The sequence below is a fragment of the Pararge aegeria genome, chromosome 23, assembly GCF_905163445.1.
Source record: "Pararge aegeria chromosome 23, ilParAegt1.1, whole genome shotgun sequence".
Classification (NCBI taxonomy): Eukaryota; Metazoa; Arthropoda; class Insecta; order Lepidoptera; family Nymphalidae; genus Pararge; species Pararge aegeria.
This window is the reverse complement of record NC_053202.1, coordinates 6,755,488-6,763,983: the sequence shown is the minus strand read 5'-3', so window position 1 is coordinate 6,763,983 and position 8,496 is coordinate 6,755,488.

The following is an 8,496-nucleotide window of genomic DNA, read 5'->3' as shown; positions in this document are numbered from 1 at the left end:
AATGTGACCTCTTTCTTATAAAACGATTTGCATTATCGCTCGCTAACTTTTTCTTTAATTACCCACATTTTTTTAAATTTTAAACAAAGTAAAAAAAACATTTGTAAAGCACTTTGGGATTTTGTATCTACTAATTTTAAAATATTATTGTATTCTAGATGTAAGTGAACTTTTGTGTTATTTTTGAGAAATAAATGTTTTTAACATGTCAAATAAAACAAATAAAAAATTAAAATAAATAAAGCACAGAAAAATAAAATAATACATAGAAACATATTTGCCTTACCATACATATATATACATATACTCAGTGGTACCCCATATCGCAGAACAAATTTAAGTCAGGTCACAGAATTCGTCGAAAACGTCTAATATTGAAGCATCGAAAAACTCCACTTAAGAATGGTTTCTCGAACAAATGGTTAGTCATTCCCATACCATTTAGCAAATGACACTAATTATTTTACCTCTAATGTTCTAAGCGTTCACCATAAAATTTGAAAATGGGAAAAAGTTTCCGCGGGTGTAAAGTGATACGTGCGCGGGGCGTTTTCACAGATTTTGGAAATGGCTGAATGAGGATTCTGTATGTTCTTAATTCTAAGAGTCAGGTAATTACTAGTACCGATTTTTTTCTACCGAACTTAAAACTAAATTAATCGCTCAAATTAATGATTTTTATTTAAATTGACCTACCAGCAGAGTTTTTTTTTTAAAACGGCTAAGGCACACATACCTACTTAATCCCGCTGGCTTATCTTAATAGTATCCCGCTGGCTATAGGTTTTTTAAATGTAAATTATTTTAAAAGTAAAAGTAAACAAAATTATGTAGTTTTTTTCTAAATTTGGTGACGAAATTCGGAATAAATTGATAGTGAGCTTATGAGATGATATTATGGTATTCATTACCTTACACAATCGCACCACAGGTTTCTGAGGGCGCCGACCAGAAGTCAATAAACTAGACAAATTATGAATCCGTAAAACTCAGCTTTTCCAATTAACTCATCGGTCACGGAAATTTTTATCCAAATGTATTTTAACTACGTTTGAATTAATGTATAACATGCAACATGTCGTGCTGGTTAAAAATATAAACAATTATTTATTTTAACAAGGATTTTATCACCGTTAATCTAATCGTTAAACAAATTGAACTTATCTGAATATTGAATTCGCTTTGTTTTAGTTTCGTTATGTAATTTTATAGGATGAGTGAGACGAGAGTGAGACTTCAGCCAAGTTCGATCAGAGATCGTACCAGAGGTACGCACTGCTTACTTTCGGAGTTTTATGCAATTAAAAATATGTTCAAAACGAAATGCAAATAAAAAAAAAGTTTCGTCATTAAATGTAACGAAGAACGAGTATAATTATATTAGTTTTGTCACTTGTTTTAATTCAAAACGATATCTTTGATTCTGTATAAATAAATTATGTAAGAGATTGGAACTTAAACCTGGGTTTATATGATGAGTCTCGGAACTCATCATATAAACCCATTGCCGGCACAGTACAGGGCACGGTTCTCCTCCCACATTGATGAGGGGTTAAAGCCTTAGTCCACCACGCTGGTGTGCGGACAGTGCGGACACACAGTGCGGACTCCACACACCTTTGATAACATTATGGAGAACTCTCAGGCATGCAGGTTTCTTCACGAAGTTTTCCTTCACCGTCGAAGCAAGTCATATTTGAATTGCTCAAAACGCACATAACTTAGAAAAGTTAGAGGTGCGTGCTGGGATTCGATCTCCCCCCGAAAAGGGAAGTGAAGTCGAAGTCCCACCCACTGATCACCTCTTCGATTCTGAGACTGATCACTGCTATGGCGAGTAATCTTGTCATATATTATCTCTCTCCATCGGGTCGTGTCTTTGGCCATTTGTATTGCCTCAAAGAAGGTACGGGCACCAGTTTATCTTAGTAGTAGGACAGTAGGTTATAAAGAAAAGGAGGTTTGTACCAACTAACATTACAATTTACGCTCATCCCATCCACGCTTCACCTCACCGGTATTAACGTTTTTTGTTCCTACTAACAAATACAAATAGAGACAGCGTTATAAACAGGTTATTTCTATCAAGTAGGACATTTGTCTCCGAAGGTTTGAGTTCCAATCTAATAGCGTATATAATTTACTATCATAAGTCCATGCAGAATCAAATATATCATTTTGAATTAAAACGAACTTCATATCGAATGAAATTTTGAGTATTCGGAAATGCAACCTTTATTTTTGGGACGTTAAGGTACATATATATATATATATATATATATTGAAATAATACTGCTTTGACCTATGGTAGTAAGCCTCCCGTATTATTATCATCTTGATATATAACCAAAAGTGCAAATTTCACCAAATATTGTTAACCGTAGTTTAATAACTATAAAACTTTAATTTTAATTAACGATTCTACTGTAAATAGTATATTCATATTATCATAGTTAAAATTAACTTAGATTAGGTGTTGTGATATAGGTGTATAATAATATTAGTGTTTATGATTACTTCGTTTTTAATTTAAAATTATTGATATATTCAGTAGGTAAGGTAAATCATATTAATTTGTCCATTGATTGACTCGTATTTACTAGAAGTAGTTATCTAGAATCAGTATTTTCATATAAACTAGTTTAATAAGATTAAAGATTGTTTTGTTTTGTTTTATTTGCAAAAGGGGAAAACAAATACGTAATTATTAAGCGTTAATTAAACGTTTTAAGTTACTTATGAAATTAATATTTAATAGAATTAACTATTATTAGAAACTATTTCAATTACTATGTGGGAGTTTAGAGTATAAATGAGTTCAATGTATATTATTGAATAGTTTAGTATAACGTAAACATCCTTTCTGATAAATTAATATAAATTGTGGTTAATAAATTAAAAAAATATCATATAAGAAAGCGTTATCTTTTAGATAATTAACATCTTATTTAATCAATGAAATCATGTTAATTTTTTACGGCAATTTACAAACCTTATACTTTAAAAATTGTCTTATAATCACCGTGCACCTTTTGAGTTAATGACTTCATATTTTCAATCGGGGATAAGGTTAAGTTCTCGAAGCTCCATTATTAAATAAAGAAAATTTTCAAAAGCGTTTAACCATTTTGAATACTTTTCCTCAGCTAGATAAAAGATAAAGTTTCATCTCATAAAAACAGCTTCGACGTCGTTTTATTATAAAGCTTAAAACGATTTTTCCCAGATAAAAGTGAGGTGAAGAAGTGTAAATCAAATAAATACTGTAGAAACTTCACATTAAAGTAGAATCCCCAGCAAAGCATTTTTAAGTTATATATATTTTTTTAATTTTTAGTCGAAACTTCTAAATAAAGAATATAGATAACAATAATTTTGGGTCGAATACATCATTATGTTGTCGCTAGGTCACACTAATCAAAACATTGTCTCCAGGGTGTACCTATTTCCAATTGATCCTATCCCGATTCCCGTAGCGTTGAAATTCATGATTTCTATTTTACCAATTTCTTACCATCCCTTGGCGCCGTAAATTTTTGATATGTGATTCCAATTTAGGTCAACGGTCGGTACTTTATCTGTGGCAACAAGCCTAGTAGTAGAAGTAGATAAAGAAGGAGAAAAACGGTTGCATTATGAATAAATCGCTGGTGTAATCCGATTTCTTTGCAGTTTTGCTACATAAATGCATGATTATTTTTATTTAATAGGCTTAAATAAACCGAATCTATTAGCTATTCTTGCAAAATTGCACGAATTTGTGCAACGTGCATATATATTATTTATGTCAATAATATTTTTTAAATGTATTTGTTCATATGTTTTTGTATGAGCCGATTGCAAATTCCATCGTTATTAGAGTTCCATTGCCGACATGGTAAAAATATGTGAATGGAGATAATTTTTTTATATAAAGTTAAAATGATGACGTCAAAATTAACGTTTATAATTAGTGTGCTGCGATTATTAATTAGTCAGAATTACAAAAATTGGTTTCAATAGGACCTCTTTTAAGACCGATTTTTCTTCATTGATAACAATAAAAAAATTAAAATTAATAGGTAAACCTAACAATAGATGTATTGAAGAAACCGACTTTTCCGTAGCAAAATAATTCGAGTGTGACAAATAAATCCAGCCGTGTTAAAAGAATTGCTACAAAACAAACAGCGTCTCAAGTATCGCCGACGACTCTTGGGTTTTATTCTTCTTAATGAGTAGGCTAGTAGGCTTAGAAAAGTGAAGGACTTTGTTTCTTAAGCTAGACAAAGGATTGAACGAAGAGACATAAATAAAGCAGTATTGCGAGCACACGCAAGAGAATTTTATTTATGCAACAGTTATGTCCCTTCTTATGTCTCTTTCACTTATAACGACCCGTCACGTTCATTCTTGGGTTGATAGGCACTGTGTTTACATTAAGGCCGTTCTCTTACAAGAAGCTAAGGAACTTATTTTTGTTTATATCTACTTACGGATACAAAATATATTTATAATAAACGTGAAGTAATGTTTCATGCAGGGCTAGCATGCTAAATACGAGATAATTATCTTTACCCTTTACTCGTGTTTTATGAAGACATGAGATAATGGGTAGAAATGGCGCGTATGCTAGCTATACTTATCTTTCTTGTACTGACTTTTCTTGTTGTCATCGACGTCGTATGACTTCCACAATCATAAGTCTCTTGTAGTGACTTCCATAAACCACGGAGTTGAACCGCGGCTCTTGGCATATTTCCTGATATCATCTAAACAGATTCTCCATTCTAACGCTATAGGACCCCAACGTGTACCGGTCGCGGTATTTGTTACTTTAGTTTTATATCCCATTACTTTATAATTCTGGTTTGTCTACGGCATTTCTGATTAGATCTCTCTGAAAGATACTCTGTTCTAATCTAACTTACTTGACCCCAACTTATCTTCACTTAATCAACGTTTATTAAGTAAGTAAAGTAGTGATGGAATTGCGTATCAGATTTAAGTAAGGAGACCGGGAGAAGGGAGCAAATTCAAACATTAGTGTAAATCAGTCTAACCTTTCTTAGATCAATCATTCCGTAGTCTGCGAGAGCTCTGCCGCTCCAAGCGGTCTTAAATTAATAATTAAAGAATGCAAAGGTACTGCATATTCACAAAAAATACTTTTAATAAGTGCCATACAAATAGTACTTACTGATAAAAGTGTGCTATATTGATCAGAGACACTCAAGCCAAGAATTAGGAACGCGAGAGAGACTAGTCGAGCCGACAGCATAATGATCATTGGACAAGTTTCATATGAAGTTTTTCATTACTTTTGCGAATAAAAAACCGATTTGTATGTATTGTTACTAAGTTTTATTTATGAAAACATATATTGACACTGAGTTATTTTATTATGAAATCCTGTAAAAAGTTTAGCAAGTTCACAGTCGTTTGCGCCACGAGTAAATTATGTCTACCCATTATCTCGTCTATAGAGCAACCACGAGTAACGGGAAGAGCTATTTTTATGGTGGCACGGCTGCTAGCCCTAGTGATCTACTTGTCTTCAATAAAAACGTTTTCTTCTAAGATAAAATTATTGTAAATGTAGAGTGTGTGTAAAAAGGAGAATATTTAAAATTGTAAATAATGTAAAAATCTGAAATTAAAAGCAATAACTATACCGCATTAAGCTTGATATTTGTGTATAATTAGAATACATATTATAAATATTAAATAATTATTAAAATAATATTGTTTTTATCTTTGAGTCTTGTTGCAGTATTAAATGTCGTAACTATTACTGTAGATATTGCGTAAAAGTTATTATAATAAATGGTTAAAATGTGCTAACTGATGTTTTATTTCCTATTACTTTATGATCATTGTCATCATCATCACCGACCTACTACAGGGCACGGGTCTTCTCCCACAACGAAAATAAATAAATAAATTAATTAATAAATATACTACGACAATACACACATCGCCATCTAGCCCCAAAGTAAGCGTAGCTTGTGTTATGGATACTGAGATAGCTGATGAATATTTTTTTATAAATATAATACACATAAATACTTACAATATACAGATAAACACCCAAGCACTGAAAAACATTCATGTTCATCACACAAACATTCTCCAGTTGTGGGAATCGAACCTACGACCTTGGACTCAGAAAGCAGGGTCGCTGCCCACTGCGCCACTCGGCTGTCAAAGAATGGGTTAAGAAGGAATCAACCACGCTGGCGGACTGGTATACTCCACACACCTTTGAGAATATTATGGGAACTCTCAGGCATGCAGGTATCCTCACGATGTTTTCCTTTACTGTTGAAGAATGTGATATTCTAATAACTTAAATTAAAAACACACAAAGCCTTAAAATGTTACAGGCGTGCTGGAGATCAAAATCAGTCCCTCTGTAAGGGAAGCTTCGGCCTTTAGAGGGACTAACTAAAGCAGTTTTTGTCTGGTGAGAAGCTTTGACCGTGGCTAGTTACCACCCTATCGACAAAGACGTGCTACTAAGCGATTCAGTGTTCCGGTGCTGTGTCGCGTAGAAACCGATTAGGGGTATGACTACCATACGGCCTAACATAGCCCGCTAACATTTTAGGCTGCATCATAACTTACCACCAGGTGAGATTTCAGTTAAGGGCTTATTAGTAGTGGAATTAAAAAAATAAACCAAAAAAAATCGACTTAAATGTCCCATTTTATCAAGATTTTTTCAGTAGAAAGTGAATATGTAACAAACATACATATATATTTAAATTTTTCTTTGTATACCACATAATTAACATTACAACAATAAAATAAAATACAAGAGGCGGCCTTATCGCTTAATAGCGATCTCGGCCAGGGAGAATAGACTGCTGGTTGTACAAATTTTTAAAATACATACATGCAAATAACTACATACTAATACATAAATTAGTTTACAACAATAGATCAAAAATACATAATATAATTAATAAATACATCTATACATTCTTATAAACCTTCACATCTATTCTGGATAGGATTTTTAGGGATGCAGTTATTGCAATTAAAGCCACAGCTAGCCGTGGCGTGCATACTTTAAACTTATGTTACATTTATTTTATAAAGTGGGTAAATAATATGTTCATGACATTGAGTTTGTGTGTATTTTGGTACACTCGTAAATACGGATGCATTTTCGATACAATTCAGTCCTACATGGACTCGAACGATGCAAAGATACCTCCCGGTGTCCTAGTCGTTTATCACTTATTAGATATTAGAGGAATGTGCAGAATGTCCAAACAAATACATGCAGGACGCGAAGAATATTAATTTTAGTAGTTTATGTATTAAAATAAATAGCATAAAAACAAAATAAAAATACTATGTAGACGCAGACAGAGATGATATAAAGTTAAACAAAATTCCAGTACCAGTTATAATTAAGTTAAGGGACGAGTTATAAAAAGCCTACCCACAAGTTGTTATAACTCGTACCAGAGATTTTCTCCTTTTTCCTTTTATATCTTCCCGTTTAATGCATATCCCACGAGTATATGCACGCGAATGAGCTATTTTATTTATGAACTGAAGAATTTAACACAATTGTTATTCACTTAACGTATCGGTAAATTTATTCAATCTGTTGCCCTTTGTCCCAGCTCAATTGATCCGAATCGAGGATCAAACGTTGTCTCGTTTGCCCATTTATTTGTAATCCTTCGGCCGTGAGGCAATTCGACTGTATTTAGCCAAGCCATCTAGATGCGCTGTCTGAAATATATAGCATTTTGACTGTAGATTTATTATAATGCACTCAGGATTACTGCCTTTATAAAAGTAGCTTAGACAATTCCTAAAATAAAAAAATAAAAAAGCTATTTATTCTACCACCATTAAGTTAAGAATTACATATTACATTCACTTACATAATTTCACTACATTACATAATTAAATTTATAAATATTTACCAAATTACATATTTCATTACGTTACATTAATTTAATAGCTTGTGTTAATTCTTATTCGTTGTTACTTGCGGTAGAAGTCGCCTCTCCGGCGTAGGCTTCCCCCAGCTCTCTCCATTTCCTTCTTTCCATCTCTACTAATGTTAAAAATTGTGAAAGTGTGTTTGTTTGTTTGTCCTTCCTTAATTATTTAATTTTTGGCATAAAGTTTGTAAAAAGGACGGAGTAACCCAGGCTACTTTTTATCCCAGAAAAACATACGACTTCACAGGATAAAAACAGTAATAAACACTGGCAATAGCAATAGAGTCAACACGCGGTGCATGACATTTAGTTTGCCGCTTCTGCATCAACACGGTTACTTTACTTTGTCGTGCATCATTGGCTCAGTTAAATAATAAATAAATAGATGTGTTAAAAAATTAAATTAATAGTTTATTTTTCTTATTATTTATTTATATGAAAAAAATATATACATTTTTTAAATAAGCATAATAATAGACCTATTATGGCGTAACATAATTTAATAAAACCCAATCGGGTTTTATTAAATTATGAATGAATTATTACA